Source organism: Acanthochromis polyacanthus, chromosome 8, assembly GCF_021347895.1.
Source record: "Acanthochromis polyacanthus isolate Apoly-LR-REF ecotype Palm Island chromosome 8, KAUST_Apoly_ChrSc, whole genome shotgun sequence".
In the NCBI taxonomy this organism is placed as follows: Eukaryota; Metazoa; Chordata; class Actinopteri; family Pomacentridae; genus Acanthochromis; species Acanthochromis polyacanthus.
The window spans coordinates 27,079,390-27,102,120 of record NC_067120.1 but is presented as its reverse complement, the minus strand read 5'-3'; the positions used below and the strand labels follow the sequence as shown (position 1 = coordinate 27,102,120).

At 40.3% G+C, this 22,731-nt stretch overlaps 1 long non-coding RNA gene across 1 annotated transcript; it reads right to left on the bottom strand.

The window, feature by feature from the left end:
• Positions 1-16,731: 16,731 nt before the first annotated feature.
• On the bottom strand, positions 16,732-22,031 carry LOC127534996 (uncharacterized). The gene is made up of 4 exons (XR_007943632.1): positions 21,908-22,031; positions 21,734-21,817; positions 18,196-21,516; positions 16,732-17,143 (listed from the first exon to the last, which is right to left on the bottom strand). It is a non-coding gene; the product is annotated as an uncharacterized LOC127534996 (long non-coding RNA).
• Positions 22,032-22,731: the final 700 nt, after the last annotated feature.

Below are 22,731 nucleotides of genomic sequence, written 5' to 3'. Positions count from 1 at the left end.
TGCTATGTTTTTCCATGCAGCTCCATCTGTGTACTTAGAAAAATGTGGAGGTAAACGATGCGGAAATTTTCCACATGAGAACGGCCGCTCGAAGGGGCGTGGCTGCTAAAATGAAGTAATTTGTCCATGCGGAGCTGCACAGACCTCGCGGACACTGCAAGCATGAAACAAGCTTTACGAACTTGGCCTGCTAGGCCAGGCTCGTGCTGTCAGTGATGGTTGTGTGCAGGACACCTTCTGCCTCACTTGCCAACCACAGTCCATGAGGATTCCCTGTTCCCCTGCCACCTTCAATGGTTCCCTGTCTGGAGTTGATGTCTCCTCTCTTCTGTCCTCTGTGGACGACTGGGACTCTGCTCTGAGGCACCATGCAGAGTAACTTGCTGACCATTTCACAACCTTGGAGCCTCCTGGACAAGACATGTTGCCTTCTTTTTCTCTTGCTGATCTCAAATCACATCAACAACAGGACTCTGTCATCTCAAGAGTTGCTCACTATGTTGATAGGAGACGTAGACCCTCCAGACATGAACAATGTCAATCAATCAATCAACTTTATTTCTAAAGCACTTTAAAAAGACACTGTCGACCAAAGTGCTGTACATGTTAAAACTAAATAAAATAAATAAAATAGTGTGAGCATAAAAATACGACATAAAACACAGGTTGTACAATAAAAGCCATGAGAGTCAGCTGACTTCAAGAGACCTTAAACAGTGAGATAAGTTGACACTTCTGAACGGCATCCTCTATGGGGTCACAAAGGATCCCTTGACCAAACAGAAAATGTTTCAGTTTGTTGTACCTGAGTCCCTGAAGGCAGATGCTTTGTCTGGTGTTCATGACAATGCAAGTCACCAGGGTCAGCCCCGACCACTTTCTCTGCCTCTCCAGCATTTCTTCTGGTATGACATGGGGAGAGATGTCCGCAATCATGTAAAGTGCTGCCACAAATATGTCCTCAGCAAATCCCCGAGCCCTCAGCCAGAGCTCCATTGGAGAGCATAACGACTTCTGCTCCTCTGGAACTTGTGTGCATTGACTTTTGCATTGAAGAAGTTGTGGGACAACTTTTTCTGTGTCTACAGCTTCCCTCAGTGTCTGCACTCCGACCAAGGTACAAACTTTGAGAGTGAGTTGATTATGGAACTCCTGAAGCTGTCAGGGGTTGACAAGTCACGCATCTCGCCTTACCATCCTATGGGGAATGGTGTTCCAGAGAGGTCTAACTGCAGCCTGGGAAACATGTTGAGGTCGCTTTCCCCCAGTTCCAAGCAAAAATGGCTGCAGATGATCCAGACCACTGCAGCTGGAACAGTTGCACCATCCCTTGCTGGCTCCTTCTCAAGTGTTGGTGACTGGGGTGATGGCTGTACCGCCCCCTGGGTTTGTGAGCAGTTCTCCACTGAAGGGTCCCTTGGTTCAGACTGTTCTGCTGCATTGCACCCAGTTTAATTATGGTATCAGTAATATATAAAATACCATATATTTATAGTATTTATTTTATTGTTCTTTTATTGTTCTTTTGTTAAAATTGCACAAAGTTTAGTCTGCCTCCCAGTTTTTGTGCAGAACCTTTGTTGGGGGCTTCTGTACTCCTCGGTGCACTTTTGGCTGCCCCACAGCGCCATATAAATGTGTTTTCTGACCTTACCTCTCCCTTTTTGATAAGTGTTCAGAAGGAGAGGTAGGTGAGGTTGTGCAGTTGTGATTTGTGTTTTAATGTTATGTAGTTCCATTTATGAGTTAACTTTCTGTTTCTGATATGTGCATTGTTTGATTTTTATAGGACCCAAGTTTAAGATGGATGATTTTGTGGGGTTTTTTTTCTACTGTAAAGGTATATGTTCCGGCTTGTACTGTACATTTACTGTACGTCCACTGAATGATTTCTGCCTTACACGGTTTCCCTTTTGTTATGTGTTCAGAAGCAGCGGAGCCCACGTTTTTAAGACAAACGATTTTGAGTGGGTTTTTTTGTCTACTGTGAAGGATAGAAGTCGGCTAGATCATCACAACACAGAGAAGAAAGCCACTGGTAACATCAGCAAATAAATCAGTCATGAGCTTCAGCACAGACATGAGCTTCTTCAGCCTCTTTTGAGCAACGGCATCCCTTTTCAGTTGTTTCCAAGTAGAGAGCATAAACGCTGCACCGTGCTTGTTGTTGTTTTTAGTGTTCCACCTACTTCTAGATGAAAATCTCAGAACATTTTAGAAAGGTGCTGGTGTTGACAGTGTTGCCTGATGTCAGGTAACCAATCATTTAGTGCAGATTCATCACTCTGGTAATCAACATAATGGAGGAGATGTCTGACCTAGCTCTGTCTGTTTGTTCTGAGCTGTATGATATAAACTGATCTGTGGGATGTTCCCAGTCTGCAGTGGTTGATATCTGTTAAAAGTGGTCCAAGGAAGCAACAGTGATGACTTGGCAACAGGGTCATGGCTCATTGATGTATATGGGGAATAAAGGCTTGCCTTCGTAGTTTGATCCAACAGACTACTACTGTTGTTCAAATTGCTGAAGAAGCTGAACAGAGTGGAATGATTTGAGGAGCATAAAAATGATTTTGAGGTGTTGACTTGGCCTCCAAATTTTCCAGATCGCAGTCCAATCAAGCATCTGTGGGATGTGCTGGACAAGCAAGTCCGATCCATGGAGGCCCTGGTTAGTGGCAATGATGTCAATATATTCCTGTCGCTTAAAGTGCTCCCTTGCGCCTGCCTGTGATTTTCTTCCACACTATATGGACACACACCCATATTAATGAAAAGAAAACCCTAGTGACTCTTCCTTCCAGTAAAGGGATCCAGGCAGACCAAGCCCCAGAATATTGGTCAACCAGCAAATCAGTTTCAATGTTCTTCCCTCTCATTCTCACAGTTTCCCCTCCTGTACATTATAACTTTGTTTTGTAACAAAGTTTACATTGAGGCAGAATTATCATGTCCTGTTTAAAACAGCATCATCACATCTCTTCCCTCAGACCATCACACAAAAGAAGGTGGGCATAATTTCTTTCATCACAGTCCCTCTGCTGTGGCTTTGACCTTTGACCTAAAATAGTAAATCACAGTCTCCTGTCTGCAGTTATTAACACTTGTTATACAGACCTCACATTCAGTGATCTGACCTCTCTTACAGAGTTATGTTTTTTTTTTTTAATTAGTCAGTGAATTTTCAAATATATTTCACTGCTGGGTTGCCAATTTTCTCTGACCGTCATATTATTATTACTGATGCTAGCTTCACCCACCAACCTAACTGCATTTTATGGACCTTAGGGAGCTCCACGGAGTTATTGTGTTGATCTGGGATGAAGATCTGAGAGATTGACTGGTTTCAGAATCAACATTCATACTTAAGCTGGGCTGCTTGGACAGCAGCCATGTTGGTGTTTTCACTGGAGACAGCTCCTGTGCACTATGGTGAGTCTTTTCTTACAATAATCAGTCAGGTAGTTTTCATCTAAATTTTCTGTGAACATTCCTCAACTGTACTAAAACAACAATGACATTGGTGACGCTATAATTTTTTCTACCAGCACCATCAGACTGTTTCTGACCTTGCCGAAAACCTTACCCCACAAGAAGATTTTCAATAAACACACCTGTCACATCACGTGATTTTCTGATGAATGAGATTCTTAATAGTTTTAGGTGTACACCCAGATCTTCAAAAGAAGCATATTTTTTGATCTCACAAGTTTTCAGTCGCTCAAACCTACGCTTTAGTACACCAGAAACAGGTAAATTGACTGAGACTGCAAGAATCCAAAAAGGATAAAGAGCAGCTTCAGATGACTTTCTGAACTGTGTCCTGTTCTTATTTGTTGGCTTAGAATCAACTGTCTCTTTTTCTGCTGTACTAAAGTGAAGGGATTTAGTATATCACGTCCATAAAGGTATGTATGTCTGTGATCTGTGTCTCTCTATCATCTATCTATTTCATTTGACTCTTGAGTATTAAGGAGCCTTCTTTTGTGATTGCCTGACAACCACTGTGGACATAGATTGTGTTTACATGCACACCAGCATCCCAATGGTGAGGTTTACTGGAATTAATCACATTTGGGATGTAGCAAAAAAAAATCTGCTTATGCATGTTTCCATATACATGATTAATTATGATAAGCTGTTAACATATTACTGCTGTGCTGCTGCACAGGCTCTTATGATGGTTGCAATACAAATTCAGCCTGACATTTCTGAAACTGTAAGTTGAACCTTCACAAACAATTTAGCTGGGGCTGTTAAAAAAATGAAGCATAATTGGCTTCATTTCCTGAGTGACCATGGCTCAGGATGTAGAGCAGTTTGTCTATTGACCTTGATCACAAGGTTGATGATTTGTTTCTAGGCCCCTCCATGTTCTAAACTGGGCGAGACACTAAAATCGAAGTTGCTCCCAATGGCTGGCAGATACCATTGCTGCGGTGCATGAATGTGTGTCTGAATGGGACAGCATTTTAAAGTATTTTAAGAACAGGAAAAGTTCCTATGGCGGGAAAGGATGCTCAGTTATTCCCTTAGAAAATAACAATCACCATGGGGTTTTTCCCCCTATTGTAGGCACTTAGAATCTGTTTTAGGACAGCCTGAATCGTTGAGCTTGTTCCCAAGCAACTGCCCATGTAGAACCTCGACTAGGGTAGTAGTGAGATTGTTCTCATTAGCAAATTGGTCTCCATTATACATTTGAGGTTGGGGAGCTCTGTTGACTCAAGTTTTAAACCATTAAATCTGCTGAGACAACTGCTCAGAACTTCTCAGACACAATATTCAGTTCATTTCACTAGTGTTTGGTAGTAGATGAGAAAGTTCTGTCTTTGATAAAGATTCAAATCCACAATCATGTAAGTTCACAACTAATAGCTGTTGGGTCATTCTCTTCTGTGATACTTTCATTTTGAAAGGACAAAGCCATGTGTTTTCCATAGGGTTTGTCATAATCTTTGTTTTCTGAAAGTCGGAAGTGGAGCAGTTTAGATTATGTTTTTTTATTTGTTTTTTTAGTCCGCCAACGAACACAGCAGATTTATATGATAATCAGCATTGGTCTGTCTGTCTGTCTGTTAGCAACATTACTCAAAAAACAGAATAACGGATTTTGATGAAATTTTCAGGAATGTCAGAAATGACACAAGGACCAATTGATTAGATTTCGGCAGTAATGCGGCTACTAGTCTGGATCCATGGATTTGTTAAAGATTTCTGTATCATTGCAAGATAGCGACACGTCATCACTGTAACTATGACTACAAGTGAGCACTACATCAGCTGCCTTCTGATGATCACATGATTGCGATCCTACTACAAATTGACCACTGCAGACTTATTGGGACTTATCTGTTGGAAATGTTACAAAGGACAATTGAGGAAATTGTGGTAGTGTTTACGAGTCCCATCAATTCCATCTGCCCGCTACATATTTTGTTCGCACGATTCATTATCCGTACATAACATATCCATGTATAGTACACGCCTGTGCTCAGTGAAAGGTCATTTTGTTTGTGGGTACACGTATATTACAGTCATTGACCAAAGTATTGGCTTCCCTGGAATTTTTCCAGAAAATACACCATTTCTCCCAGAAATTATTGAAATTACAAATGTTTTGGGATACACAACATTTTTGGCACCCTTTTAAAACTGTGTACTGGATCAGGTCTGTGCAGCTGGGAGTAATCATCCTAATGCACCTTGATTACCGGGTGGCGCCATGCTGAGTTAGATCTATGACATTGCTGCACGTCTTGCAGGTACGTCCTGGAGCTGGAGTGGCGTATTGGCAGCGTGGTTTGGCGTGGATGTGCGGCTCCACGTGGCAGTCTCGAGACGCTGGCTGTCGAGCTTCTCTATTCATTTATTGTCAGGTATGTTCCGACGCGGTCGTTGCATCTTTGGGCTATATCAGTGGTGTTTGATGCGCTTTCTGCTTTATAGCAGAGTCGGCTGTATCCTGGCCGAACGCTGGGAGTCTTTGGTGTGTAGACGCACCTACGGCCTATCACGCCTATTATTGTTATTACTATTGTTGTTGTTAGAATTATTTGAATTAAAATGATTGTTTCTAGGTCTGATCTTTATTGTTTTTGTATTGTTTACCATTTGTTGTTGTTTTGATTTATTTTTGTTATCTTTTGTGATTGTGGGTTTTGTTACCCAGTTATCCTTTTTTATAATTTATTTTTTTATTTTTGTTGGGATGGTTGTTTTTCTTTGTCTTTTTTTTTATTTATTGGGTTGATTTGGTGTGAGTAAGTGGCATAATTGACCTTGATGGTGACCTCCAGGGCCCAGCATAGGTGATGTTGGGGCAATTGGAGATCCTTTAAAGGTTTTTTTTTTTGCCTTTTTTTTCCCCTTGGGACAAACAGTTTGCTCTTTTTCCCTTGGACAGGAGCTGGTGGGCCAGATGGCGAGTGGCTGACTGATTCCCGGGTGGTGGTGGTCCCTTGACTCCCTCTACAGTAGTGCACTTGAGTGTTCATCAATGGCTTTGTTTTTGTTTTTGTTTGTTTTTTTGTCACGTGTGGTGTGTTGCCTCTGGACCCATCCGGTGTTGCCTGGTAAGCCCTCAGCCCTGTGTCTAGTGCCAAAATTTGGTGGCAAACTTAACTACACCTTGGAGGATTAGGTCAATATTGTGCCATTTATCATTAAGGTATTTTGTGGCATCGCTACCAAGAGTTTTAAGGGAGGAAAGATTGTGAATCTTGTAAATATTGTTAATAAATTCTATTTTTTTATACTGCCATTAGAATCACGTCTGCCTCTAGTGTCTCTCGTACCTGTGTGTGAACTTTTTTTTCTGTATTGGAGCAGTGGTCCTCTCTAAATCAATCTGGGGGTGAAACTCCCCAGTGGCGTTGTCGGACACTGGGCAAATAACAAAAATACATCTAGCCCTCATAGTCTTGACACACATGCAGCAAATGGCCTATTTCAATGTTGCCATGATTTCTGATCATCAATAACTAATAAACAAATGCTGAATTTCTAAAAAAAATAAAATAAAATAAAAATGCTGCATTTCTGGCAATGCCATATGCGCTCTCTGAGTAGTTTTTTATCTGAGGTGGTTTGAGATGTGAGACATTTGATCCGTCTGGATCATCAGCTGTAGCTCTTTAGACCTCGTTTGCTGTTTGTGTATGAAGGATGTAAATGTTTAGCTGCTTCACCATCCTGCCTGTAATCAGTAGCGGCAGATGACACTGCTGGAGAGGTAATGAAAAGATGATAAACAGCCAATTGGATTTGCAAATTCTGAACTCAGGCCTGTTTAAAATTTTGAGTTGATTCTGGTAAATTAATTCTCCAATGAAAATAAACTCAAAGAAATGTATAATTCCTTCCTGCCGGGGCACATATGCTATAAATTCCAGTGGACATCTGTTACACTGCTATACAGTTGTGAGTTAGTTTTCCATCATGTAGTGTACAGGGTACTGCTTTGATTTCTTTACAGTGAAAATGATCGCTGACTGTCACTGTAAGTTTACCAGGAAGCTCTTGTTTAGTCTCTGCCACCTTGACTTGCAGAGACGCTAAACATCCAAAATGACTGCTGACACTGAGCTAAAGCTGATTATGGTTATTAGTTAAAGTGCAGGCGCTAACTCCAGTCTGAGGCTTTTAAAATCACAGGTGTGTGATGTCTGTGTATTTAACATTGAATGATGAACCTCGGGAGTTTGTTTTAAGTCATGGACGACAGTACTGGCACCACTGGAATTTTCCCAGAAAATACGTCTTTTCTCCCAGAAATTGTTGCAATTACAAATGTTTTTGGTATACATGTGTTTATTTCCTTGATGTGCATTGGAAAAACACAAAGCAGAAAAAAAGTCAAAATTGACTTTTTTTCATTTTTTTATTTATTTCAAATATGTAATTTTAAGCATTCAACGAATGTTTCACAAAAACATCTGAAATAATCCATCAGTTGAGAATCTGACAGGCCACATCCCCCACCGTCCAGTGGGACGAGGGAGCCTACACCCTCTAACCCTTCTCTTTAGAATACGATGAGTAGTCATGAGATTTCATTGTTCCCTGCACAGATTCAAAATACCCTGTGGCAGATGCAGCAAAGCAGCCCCAGAACATAACAGAGCTTCCTCCATGTTTCACAGTAAGGACAGTGTTCTTTTCTTGTTATGCTTCACTTTTGTGTGTATGAACATAGAGTTGATGTGCCTTGCCAAAAAGTTCCAGTTTTGTCTCGTCTGTCCATAGGACATTCTCCCAGAAGCTTTGTGGCTTGTCAACAAGCAGTTTGGCAAATTCCAATCTGTTTTTTTATGACTTGTTTTCAACAATGGTGTCCTCCTTGGTTGACTCCCATGAAGTCCACTTTGGCTCAAACAACAACGGATGGTGTGATTTCACACTGATGTACCTTGACCTTGGAGTTCACCTTTGATGTCTTTAGAGGTTGTTCTGGGCTCTTTTGTTACAATTCATATTATCCATCTCTTCGATTTGTCATCAATCTTCCTCCTGCGGTCTCGTCCAGGGAGGTTGACTACAGTCCCTTGGATCTTAAATTTTCAGTCATTTCTAGGGGTACCATCATTTTTGTCCAGGCCCGTTTCATGAGTTTATTTTTTAAAATAATTCTGTTTAACCATGGTTCAAAAGCAATGTCTGATTTTAATTGGTTAATTTTCATGGATTTTTTTTTATTTATTATTACTTTTGTCAGATTCAAATTATTTCCTGCACCAACAATTTTGTCCACATGTGTATATAAGGCTTTGTTATTTAAAATGTGCTTCGCTTTTGCAATCACTGAAATGTTTCCAGATATTTCTGTAGAGATGTATTTAATATGAGGATTCCAGGTAATTCTGTCATCAGTAATGACTGCAAGGAATTTAATTTCATCAACCCTCTCTATATCTACACTCTCTATCTGGACAGTTACTTGAAGATTAGATTTACCATTACCAAATATTATAATTTTGCTTTTATTGAGATTTAATGATAACTCATTTTGCTGGAACCACTTGCTGATATTTATTGATTCTTTAGTGACAGATTGTAACAAATGCTCTAAATTGTCCCCTCATGCAAATATATTTGTATCATCTGCAAATAAAATGAATCTGAGTATTTGAGAAGTTTTACAAATGTCATTAATACAGATATTGAACAGTTTTGGACCCAGCACAGAGCCTTGAGGAAGACCAGACACAATGCCCAAACATCTGGACTGAAAATTGCCCATTTTCACATATTGTTTTCTGTATTTTAAATAACTGTTCACCCACTGTAGTGCTACACCTCTAATACCATACCGTTCTACTTTGTTAATTAGTATGTAATGATTTATTGTGTCAATAAATAATCTTATTGCATGTTTAGTGTTATCTATTGTGTTAGTTACTTCTTCAATTATATCAATAAGAGCATGTGATGTTGAGTGGCTGTTCCTAAAACCATACTGAGAGAGTAAAATATTTTGTTCAGTGAAGCTGTCCAATCTAGAATTGAAACCCTTCTCTACAATTTCTGAAAATTGAGATAAAAGTGAGATAGGTCCATAGTTAGCAATATGGTGTTTGTCTCCTGCTTTGTACAAAGCAATCACTTTTGCTACTTCCATATTATGAGGAAGTTGGCCAGTTTGTAAGAACAAATTACAAATATGTGCTAAAGGTTTAGAGATGCCTTCAATTACACTTTTAAGGTCTTCATATCTATGCCATCATAGTCTGTAGATGGTACCCATTTCCCAATGTGCTTTGCTCGTGCAACCGGAAGAAGTAGCCTGGTGCTAGGCTAGCTATGGACAACAGAGAAGTTTTTGGTGGACAAGCTTATGGAGATGGAGATGGACACATCCTTTGTTGTGTTTAAGGGGGCGAGGCGGGTCACACTGAAGGGCGATGACATGACTGTCGAAAAAATAGGAAGAATATTTCAGGTATGTAGTGATTAAACCTTGCTACACCTTGCTAACGTGAACAAACAACGATTGCACTAAGATATGCACCCAGCTAAGTCATTGTTGATGGCCTGATGATGACCTTTCTGTCTGTAAAGCAGACATTCCATTGAAAAAAGACTCAGAAAAAACGTAGACTGAATTTGTTTCATTTAAAATTGATATCAGTGGGTGATTTTGACATAACATTCAGACATGGCACAGCATTCCGGATGTGTACAGTAGCAGCCAAAACAATGTGCTGGTGCAACCTTAGCTACCCGAAACGTAACTTTGGTTAGGTAGGCTACATAATACTGTTGTTACGAGAGCATATTAAACAATTAAGATCTAAACACGACATGATAAGTTTTTCCAAAGGATGTCAGCAACAATACACAAACCACTCAAAAGCTAGCCAACTAGAAAAACTGTTCTAATCACTGTAGGTTAATTCGTTAGGCGATAACCTCTACCAATCTCAGAGGCCTATCATATCAAAACATAAATCAGAGATGTGTTGGAATAAAAATCATAAGAATTTGCCCACCCAGAAGGTACTGGTATGCTATAGGCCCAGCACTACTGTATTTTGGGTACTTGGCCAAGGCACTAATAATGAATACCAGAGATGATTTATAGGCCTGTTGTGTTTGATCATGTTAGACTACTGGTTGGTTGTAGCCCTGTAGCCTATCTACCTATGTCCGTAAGCCTACAGTGAATTACATTACTTAGATTTTGCCTATTTTGGTGAACTTTACTGTCTTTTAGGTGACCAGCGGCAGTCTGTACCTGACGGGGGACAACAATGTGGCAGTCTTCCCTCGACCAGATGGGCACTTCAGCTCATTTGACCTCATGGACAACTCTCACTATGAAGTGCATGGGGCTGAGGCATCACCAGATGCTGCCTTGGGGCCCCCTCCTGCTCCTGCTGCTTCTTCAAGCTTTCGCTTCTCCAGGTTGGCCAGCTCCACCTCCAGTGCCTCAGGTCCACCTAGGGCCCAATCCCCAAAGTACTTTACAAGGTAAGTTATTGTCTTTTTAAATTACATTACATTACATTACACTTAGCTGACACTTTTAGTCAAAAGTCCAAGGGTACTTTATTGTCAAAAATCTATGTAACAGGGGTTAGCACAGAACATTGAAATTGCGTTTGACCAATCTCCAATGTGCAGTTAAACTAAGATAAGACATTGACAGTGATTACACACACACACACACACACACACACACACACACACACACACACACACACACACACACACACACACACACACCTAGTGTATACCTTTTTATGTATAGTGGTTAGTAGATTTATAGTTCTTTATTGTGCATTATGTTTAAATATAGGCCTCTATTTTTGTGTGCACTTTATGGAGCAAATTTAAATTCCATTATACACTGTATAATGATAATAGAGGCATTCCGTTCTATTCTATTGAATTATGAATTATGAATTCTCTGAATTATTTTGAATGTATTTCCCCTGGATTCCAGGACTGTCAGCGTGGGTGAGCTCCAGGGTGGACACCTTGTGCACAGCAGAGTGGTGGTGATCCGATTCACTGAGCTGGAGGCTAGTGTCCCATCTATGCCCATAAAGAATGATGTTAAAAGATAATATGGTAAGATACTGTTTTATGGTTGTTCTTACCTTACGTTTCATGTCGCCGTTTTTGGAACGCCACACTGTGTTGTACGTGTGTGTTTGTGTGCATTTATGTGCCATTTCCATTTCATGAGGATCCCAAAGCTCTTTTTTTTTAATTTACTCTTTTTAAAGGTGCACTTTATTTTTTATTTTGGGGCGTTTTCCAGCACACTGTGTTGTAACTTGTGTGCGTGTGTATTCATGTCTCATTCCATGAGGAGGATACCAAAGCTCTTTTCAAAATAATGTTTTCCAAATAAAATAAATGTTTTTGTGATTAAAAGAAATAGAATTGACTTTTTATCTTCAACATTTGGCTCAACATTAGCTCTACTCTGTACTTTTACAGTTGGGACTGCATTATGACCATACTTCCACTAGGTCTACTTAAACAGAACATAACGATCTTCTCCAGACTTGTATTAGAACATATGTACTTTAATAGGTGGCATGAAATTAAGAATAGGAGGTTTAACTCAGAAGTGAAACAACTTCCTTGAGGTTTGCCACGTCTTGATCAGAGTCTCAAATGAAATTAAGAACATCTCTTTGTTACATACATAAGGTACATCAACGCATCTTTGAACGGAGTGTAGTTGTAATTGACAGCATTATCAAAAAGAACTGAAAGGTTTGGGTAATACTGTTTGAAGAGCTGCTCTGCTCTCACTTTGTCTGCCTCCGACGTAAAGGGGTCACTTCCAAATGAAGATATTCTGGTGAGGGAAGATCCCATGTCCCTCTCGTACATTTCAGCTGCTGCAGTGGTATCTGGCATAAGATCTGCTGTGATCTTTCTCAGCGTTCCTGTCCCAGCCAGATGATTTGGTATCCCTTTGCCTTTAAGAACACAGATGATTGTTGTGATATTCAAAACCATTCTAGAATCTGTTAAAGTGAATAACTTGTATGGGATATGTACACACCTGGGATCCTGTGAGCATTCCACGAATCCACAAATCTGTTTAGGCCAATCTCGGACATCTGGCTTGTCAGATTGGATATAACAAACTAACAAACTTTGTCAGGCTGTCATCCATGTCCATTGCTTCCTGATCTTGTAACTGTACCAGGGCCTCCTTAAGTGGGTAGGTCACTCGATTATTGATTTCTGGCCACACTCTTTCCACTGTATGATTCTGTAAAAGAAAAAAGAAAAAAAAAGGAAAGAAAGAAAGTAAGTAGCTGATAGGTCCGTGTACGTCGCCGTCATTCTATTTTCGATTTGGGGTCAAAACACCAAAAACGGATAACGGCCGTTTCCCGTTTTTCGTTTTCAAAACAAAAATCGGAAAACGGAAAACCAATCCGTTTTCCGATTTTCTTTTTTCAATAAAAATGGATATCAAAAAACAAATTAGAAGTTAAATTTCATTTTTTGATATCCGTTTTCTAACTACACTTTTGCAAGACAAACATCAGAAATGATGACGTACACGGACCCACTCTCCTAGAACCAAATCAAAACATAAATGTTGTTAACCCTTTAAGCTGCAGTCAATTCCAGCCATTTTCAGTACAAAAAATCGCTAATATTCTATTTTTAAATAAAAAATATGACGAGACATACAGGGAATATTGGACGGGCATCGCCAGGTGCATTTCCTTGAAAACGACCTATTCTTGGTAAATATACCGACTTCAAGACATGTTTTGGACGAAATATTTTACTGACTTGTTTTGTCTGGATGTCCAAGGTTGGATTATGGCCGTTTTTTGTGGAATATTTTCATCTGTGTGTAATAATGAACCCAGAAATGTGAGTCGCGCTGTGTACGTTGAAGCCGTGTACAGAGAACGGATGGATGGATATTCGTTGTTTGTCGGACAAATGTGTTTATATTACCCGCTGTGGTAATCACATCTGAAAGTGGTTTATACCGGCGGATTCATGAGAATCTAAGCTTTCCATCGGCGTATAGTGTTTGTATAATCGCGTTTGCAGCCGTCGGACATTCTTGAAATTCCTATGCAAATTAGTAGGTGTACCGCCGGCGGTACACTGAAGTTTTTAAACTGCACAAACACATGAGTGCAAATAGTGCTTCTCTTACATGTTAACGTGCTTGGTGGTAGGGTCCATGCAGGGATCTTACCCTTAACCCTGCTCTCACAAGCCTTGACATTTCTTGATGACAGGTAGCCGGTCATCATTTTGCGGCCAAATGATGATCCAGTCTGGAAGAACATTTAATGTTGAAAATTGTGTATTCTGAGCTAGAGCACCCAGAAGGTCGCGATGTTCACATTATTACTATGACATTCAGATATAGTGGATGAGATTGTTCCCAAAGTATATAAAAACTAGGCATGCAATTATGATAGACCGCTTCGGCAGTGCTGTTCTGACTATTACATTTATTTCTTAAGTCACCCTGCTAGTCCTGTGAATAAATAAGACAGCAGTGAAATCCATTGTACCCGATTTGCTTGCCCTTTGGGGTAACTCTTGTAATATTGGGCTATAAAAATAATAAATAAATAAAAACGGATATCAAAAAATGAAATTTAACTTCTAATTTGTTTTTTGATATCCGTTTTTATTGAAAAAAGAAAATCAGAAAACGGATTGTTTTCTGATTTTTATTTTGAAAACGAAAAACGGGAAACGGCCGTTATCCGTTTTTGGTGTTTTGACCCCAAATCGAAAATAGAATGACGGCGACGTACACGGGGTCCGTGTACGTCGTAAAAGAAGCCAGCAGAAACAAAAAATCAAGCCTATTTTTCGTTTTCTGGTTATAAAAGACACGAGCAGAAACAAAAACTCAAGCCGTTTATTCGTTTTGAGCAAAAAAACAAAAAATCAGGAAACGGTTCGTTTTTTCGTTTTCGCCCCCAAAATAAAAATACGACTCCATATTTCAATTCATTGGTGGGCGGGGCTTCGGAGCCCGCCAGTGCACAATAAAGCTCCTGCCCATCACAATAAAGCTCTTGCGCTGGCAGGCATAGACAGACTGACTTTCATTGTATTGCCTGCCCCCACTGCACTTCCCCTAATTCTAAATCAAAGCAAGTGGTGTACACAGTACAGGGTTTGCACGAAAGTAGGCTATTTATTGATTGAATGAGAGAGATAGCCTATTTATCGGCGATTAAACGCCCAAGAGGAGGCCGAAGAGGCGCGCTGAAAGTAGGTATATAAAGTGACCGGCAGGTGTCGCCATGCCTTAACGTTACCACCAACCATCCCCTAAAACATCAGGCGATTAATTGAATTGAATTGACTTGAATTGAATTGAATCGAATGCCTTTAGAATCGATCTTAAAATTCTTTTAATGTTTTTTAAAGCTTTTGATGGTCTTGATTCAAATTATTTATATGATCTGCTTTTGAAATGTTATTTGCGATGTTTGGGATGTCAGTACATGTTTGAGTTCAGAGTGGTGATGGCTTTTGGAAAGAAACTGTTTTTGAGTCTGTTTGTTTTGGTTCTGATGCACCTGTAGCACCTTCCTAATACATTGATCTGGGTTAATGGCAGGGTGTGCCCTCAAAAAAAGGCTTTAGTTTCGAGATACCCCTACCCAGTTAAAACAACACACCACCATGTTTTTAATATCCAGTAAATGTGCCACATTCATTAAAGGTGGCAAATACGTGTTTATTATTAATAATATCATTATTGTTTTATTATTATTATTATTATTATTATTATTATTATTATTATGGTGTTGTTGTTGTTGTCATTTGCTATAATTTGGCTATCCTTATATCTTGAAAAAGCCTGTCTAATTAGGAGTGAGGTGGGAGAAAGAAGCCCAGAGTTTCATAATGGTCACTCAAAAGTTGATACCTGCTCAACGTAACTAGAAAGTCAAACTCAGTTTTAAAATGCACAATAATATAAACTCATGCAAACATAACAGTCTGGTGAATGTGGATTCTGCACTGTTTGTCGATGGTGAATGTTTAATGGGGGGAGATCTGGGATAGGCAGATCCAGTTGCTTTGGTTTGGTTTTACAGGAGCATTTCTGTACTTTTGTTTTATTCATTGGGAGAGCACAAATACAAATGGGGTTTCATCTTATGTGATATACTTTAGTATGTGATTTAATAAATATATTATATCTATCAGATGACACACAACTTTACATCTCCTCTGACCCCACAGCCCCACTCCCTCCTAACTCCCTCATCGCCTGTCTCCAGAATTTCCTCAAACTCAACAGAAATAAAACTGAGGCCCTGCTCATCGGCTCCAAGTCCACACTCCACAACGTCCACATAACCCTAACATCCCCCATCATTATCGACAATATCCCAGTCTCCCTCTGTCATCAGGTGAAGAGTCTTGGACTTATACTGGACAGCACTTGCTCCGCACATCCATAACATCACCCGGACAGCCTTCTTTCACCCTCGAAACATCTCAAGACTCTGCCCCTCACTCACCCAATCAAGTACCAAAACCCTGGTCCACTCATTTGTCACCTCTCGCATTGATTACTGAAACACCCTCCTCACCAGACTCCCAGCCAAACTCACTAACATCCAGAACTTGGTCACACACATCATCACCCGCATTAAATCCTCTGGACTGCTGATCCTCACACCCATTCTCATCCAACACTAGCTCCTGTACACTACTGCATCCCCTACAAGATCCTCCTCATCTATAAGGCCTTCCACCACCAGGCCCCCACTTACATCTCTGATCTCCTACAAGAGTACAATCCACCCCGTCCCCTCCGCTCCACATCCACTGGACCACTCTCTACCCCCACACCACGTCTGCAATCGCTGGGTGCTCAGGTTTTCAGTGGCTCAGCCCCAAAGCTTTGGAACTCTCTCCCAACATTCAAAACACACCTCAGAACCTACCTCTTTCAGCAGTCATTGTCATTATAACTTCACTCTCCCCTGTTTTAAACATGTTTTAATTTTGTTTTACTAGTGTATTAGCAATGGTTTCAACAGCACTTTATGTATCTATGTATATATTTAACTGTGTAAGGCCACTTTAAGTGACTTGAAAGGCACCGTGAAATAATGTTTTTATCATTATTATTGTCGTATTATATGTGATTAATCATATATGTGATGAATTTTGTACAGCATCATATGTGACATAACGTGACATATTGAGGAACCTAGATAAAGCAGAGATGAGACCAAAGCCTGGTGAAAAAACAACAGTCTTTAATACAAGAATAACAAGAACAAAGTCAGAAAAAAGAAAAATATATGAATAACATTATGTCACAAAAATGTCGGTGATGTTTCAGCTCTCTCTACACATGTTTTCACAATATTGATGAGGTCCTTGATCCCGCTTTGAAAACTGGTTGGATTGTTGTTCACAGCATTGTCATAGAGCACAGAAATGTCCAAGTATTGCTGTGCAAATTCATTTTCAGCTGCTGTTTGTTGTTCAGCTGTGGGGAATGGGTTTCTCCCGAAAAGGGAGACTTGCATCAGCGATGACCCCACTTCCTGGTGGTAAGCTTGTGCAGCTTCTGCAGCCTCTGGCAAACAATCTGCCGGCAGTTTCTTTGGGCATCCACCCAGAGCCAGTTGACTTGGAATACCTTTTCCTAAAATAAGCAGATAGAAACACAAATCATCACAGGATTAGGTTTGGGTAATTAGCATATCACCATCATGCATATCAATGCACCTCAATAGCCTTGTTTGCATGCAGACTTATTCTCATTGCAATTAAAATCATTCCAAACTGACAATCGCAGATCAACTATTTACGGATGACAGGATCTATTCCAATTTGGTGTTTACATGAGTAGCTACCGTACATAATCAGAACAGCCGTTATACAGACGTGCAACTGCCTGTGCTCTGTATCTTATCCACAGAGCATCAACCTCAACACATCCTCTCCAAAGGCTATGTGGAGGGCTCCATAGCAGCGCAAGAGACAGAGCATATGCAGACAGAATGCGGCCTGGCAACTTTACTTTTTCACAGTTTACATGAAAAAAGATTTCATTTGATCGCTTTGGGGAAAGGAATATTCCACCCCTGTGAAACCAAATGAAATTCCATTCGTTTTTTTCTGTTTATTCTAATTGAGGTGTATATGTAAAATTTTTATTTGGTTACAGCTTCTAAATCAATTCCAATGAGAATGGAAGGTTCCATGTAAAACCAGCTATTGTTAATTCCAAGGGAGTTGTTAAAGCATGCTTATTCAAGTGAGCTGTTACTATATTTCTATAAGCTAACATATATTTTGTTTACCTTAATGTTCTTATAGATAAGTTACACTGAAAAGTAGTCCAAGTATTTTTGGCTTCAGTGTTCAATACAAGGAGGTAACTAAATTATCTGTCAAAAAAACCCAAACAACTATATTCATTGTAGAGTCTGACAGGTCGAGAAATATTTGTTCCACTAGACAACACACATAGTCAGCAGACAGACACTTACACACATACACAAACACAGGTAAATTTCGGGAATAAATTAATACATATCAGAACATTGACTATAATGCCGATAGGGATGGCAAACATCAATTATACCAAGACCAATGGGATATGAACCGCAGCCTTGTAATTTTACACACTGCTATGTTTTTAAAGTAGAAGTACATTGTAGGCTTGAAAGAAAATTTATAAATCAGTATAACCTTGGATCCTGTGTGCATTCCAGGACTGCACCATCCGACCAAGTCCAATCTCTGCTACCTAACATGTAAGTGTGGAGACACAGTATCGTGTCAAGTTGTCCTCCATGTCAAGTTCCTCCTGGTCTACGAGCTGGACGAGAGCCGTTTTCAGTAGGTAGTTCACTCTGTTGTTGACTTCTGGCCACATCCTTTCAACAATATGATTCTGGAATTTCAACAGAGCAAAAACAAAAAGTTAAATTTACTTTCAGTTATGACTGTCATTACTTGCAGCTAATATTGAAACCGAATAGGATGGGCAACCGGCAGTCCAGGGGCCGCACACGGCTCATGCCCTCACTTGAAGTGGCCCTCAGATTAATTTTTGAAAATTATAAAAATGTGTCCTCTGTGGTGCTGAATCAGTTGTAATGACACACCTGGCCACTACAATGCAGTTCCAACTATCCCTCTTCATCAGTCTTCCCAACTAATGTGGAAGAGATGTTGTGCCATGGATAAGAGCGGAGGAAAGAGAAAACTTGATTGAGAAAGTAGTGTGTTCCAGGGTCCAAGTTTTCCATGCCATGCAGCCATTGATCTCCCTCTCTCTCTCCCTCTCCCTCTCTCCCTCTCTCTCTCCCTCCCTCTTCAGAGTTGTATCTGCAACCTGCAGTCAGATCTGTTTTTTCAAGCTAGGCGCAATGTGTAGGAGAATTATGTTTTGGAGTCAGACAAATCACAATGAGTCGTTCTTTTTTGTTTATTTCAAACCTTTTCTATTCGTATTTATCAAAAAGGAGTACAACTGTCATACATGCATTTGAGTATGGAATATGCCAAATTACTGTGCACTATATGTTTGGTCAATAAACATATACAAACATAATTAAAACAGCAGTTTTCATATCTGGTTAAGAGTGCAGTCCTATGTGGCCCTCTGTTAATGTCTACTGCTGCCTCGGTCTCTCTCTTCACAAACACTCTGATAGACAGAATTTGAGTCATCATTGTCAACAGTCATTAGGGGGTCACACTCAGGCCTAACACTTGCCCCCATCACATGTAGGCCATCTAGTTTCCCTCACTCTGAGCAGTGAGCTTAGGACCCTTGGACCTAGTGGCAACAGTCCTGGGGCACTCAGCCCGTGTGTGGTCAGGTGAGAAGCACACAAAACACAGGTGATTGGCTCTACAGTGATAAAAGGTGGTATGTTCAACATCCCCACAAATGTCACAAACTACAACAGGTGTAGGTTTATTTGTCAGATTCAGACGTGGCTGTCCACTTTTCATGTTAACAAGTCCAGTCTGTTTTGGCTGTTGCTCCATAACATGCTCCAGCATGGCTATGAGGCGCTCGAGGCGATCAGAGGATTCCTCTGCCTGCATCTTGGAAGATAGAGCTGTAACAGAGACTGGTGGAGTCACAACATTACTGTCAGATGTCACTTGATTCCCACCAGGGCCCACTCCCAGTTGTGTGGTCACTTTCAGCTGTGATGTCTGTCGCATGTCTTTGTTGTGTTCAACAAGAAGCAAGAAGCTGTGGCGCGCTATTTGATCCTGTGTGAATACACCAACTTCAAGGCCTGCTTGTCATCACTGGTGGGACAATATGTGTTATGTTATGGCTTTTACTGTTAGCAGGCAATAAAATCTCTGTCCTAGACACGTTTTCACGGCAATCACAGCGTTGTTTAGCCCTCACAGACAAGAAAAAACAAAGCACAAGGCATGTTTCTATGGCAAACACACTCATATAATAGCAAAACACAGAGCCTCCATTCCAATATCCTTCATATTTAGCCTCTTCACACGTTCTGCCTACATGAGGCTACAACAAACAGAGACCACCACACAATGATAATGATTGCTGAATGCTGATGCAGTGATTGTGTCAATAAAAAAAATTCATACTTTCTGCAGCATTAGTGTTTCACTTACATGGGCTCTAGAAAATATTCAAACCAATGCCAAATAAGAAAATTAGTGTTTTAAACAATTTTTCTCCAATTCAAATTATTCAGTTGGACTTAAAAAAGCAGCACATGCAGTAGCCAAAAAATCTAAATTATGTTTGAGTGTAAAGAGGGATGGAAAATTCACAGGCCTGACAGCCTTGAGTACTGCAAGCAGAGGTTGACGTTGCAGTCAAACTGGAGATTTTTGAGTAGCTTGAGCCCAGCCATGACTTTCTAGACCAAATACTTCCAGAGATACAGGCACTATATAACGAAGGAAACCATTGAAAGTATTTATTTTTACAATGGAATACTGCTCCAACTTGTTAACAAAAAATATAAAATACACCACCCAGACAAAAGTTTGTGTTGCTAAATTGCATTACAATAGCTACAGCACTTGTAGGTTCATTTGCAAATATCTATGTTCCAATAAAATATTTACAGGGTATCAAGTGCACTTGACAGAAATATGACAATATAAAAGTCTTCTCTGAGAAAATATAGGAGTATTGTAGGAAATATATATTTCACAATAAAATTCCATGAACAATTTGCTATAAAACGCCAACTTCAGGGCAAAAACAAAATGTTTCAGTTTGAAACTTATGAAGTAGCCTATTTTCCCAGAAATAGCGTGCCAAAATTATTTCGAGAAAAGCAATTTGACGATATGAAATGCATGGCTTTTTAAAAATCTAACCAAAAGTGTACTTTTCCACATAATTTTCACAAAGTGAACAAATTACTAATTTTCAGTGCATCAAAAGGCTTGAAAATATACAGGAGTTTTTGCACAAAATACAGGAATTTATAGGCATTGCTGGAAATAATAAGGATATTGGGAAGTCACTGATTTCTAAATAGAACTGTTTTAGTAAAGGACTCTATGTCGATGTGCTGGTCAAATGCCACTGCTTCCTGGCTGGTTTGGGTTGTCCTCACTGCGGTCTAAAACATTTGATAAAAGAATTAACATGGCAAATTCCCAAAAGATTTGTTTCTGTTTCACCAATACCTGAAAGAAAACATTATCACAACGAATGGCTGCAAATCACTATGAAAGCCAAAAACCGATCCTGAATCATTTTCATAGCCACACAAATTGACAAGAAAAGTACTAAATTGAAATAATGAGCAACCATTAACAATTAAAGAACATAACCTTTTTCTCTGGTTTCCCCAAATTGAGGGATGGTACAGCCCCTGGTCTGAGAAGCTTGTGTTGCGCATGTTTTGAGAGGATGAGGTCCTCCTCCCTGAAATGGTTGCTACATACATAATTATGATCCATCTCCTCTTGGTCCCCACCGCTTCTCTACTGATGGCCTGTATCCATTGATCTCTCAGTGTGCTGTCCTTGGACTGCTTGGGAAACCTGAAATGTGTGGCATATTATAATACATCCATAGACAATGATGCACTGTGACTGTCACTGAATACTGATAGTCACACCAGCTTACACTGTACAGTTAGTGATTCAGCTAAACTGGCTGAGTGCGGCACTCAAGCCAAGGTCAGAAGGAGTTTCTGTTTGCAAACAAAGAAGCAGAGAAAATTTGAGGCAGAATGTCCCAAATAAAAGAGCCACTTACTTATGAAAGGAAATATTACAAATCAATTGGTGCAGGAGATGGCAGCACACGATTTCACCATGGTCAGATATTAGCCACATCCACCTGAAACCATAACAACAGAGACACTTAAATTAACAGGTTCATGATGATGATGATTGCAAGGTGAGTGTCAGCACGTTTCCTTTCACTTACATTCCAGAGAAGGAATCACAAAACTGGTGGCATTGAAGGAGCTAGCAGAAGTGGTAACTGGTAAGTGGTATGCAGTGACGTATGCACTTGTCAGTGTCAGATATGATAATGCCGTGCTGTTCACCTTCTCAAACAGATTTCTAGTTCATTACCTCCGCCAGGAGGTTATGTAATCACCGGAGTTTTTCCCTCCGCCAGGAGGTTATGTAATCACTGGAGTTTGTTACCTCCGCCAGGAGGTTATGTAATCACCGGAGTTTTTACCTCCGCCAGGAGGTTATGTAATCACCGGAGTTTGTTTGTCTGTCTGTCTGTCCGTCTGTGTGTGTGTGTGTGTGTGTGTGTGTGTGTGTGTGTGTGTGTGTGTGTGTGTGTGTGTGTGTGTGTGTGTGTGTGTGTGTGTCTGTTTGTCTGTTAACAGCATAACTCAAAAAGTCATGGACGGATTTTCACCAAATTTTTACAGGATGTCCGGAAGAGCAAAAGTAACAATTGATTAGATTTTGGAGGTGATCCGGATCACCGTCTGGATCCAGGATTTTTTTGAAGGTCGAAGGACAATTGAGAGATGGCCTGGCGGCCATCTCTCAATTGGACAGAGACAGACAGACAGACAGACAGACAGACAGACAGACAGACAGACAGACAAACGGCAGGGCGGAGGTATGCGCTCTCCGAGTGCTTTTCTAGTTAACACATATTTTCTGATGACAAAAATAGCCTTGTCACCTGTCACAGGTCAGAGTGAGACCACAGGCACAGGGGGGATGGGAACACATGGCAGCGAACTGAGTGCTCTCCTGAGGAGAGTCTGCTCAGCTGCA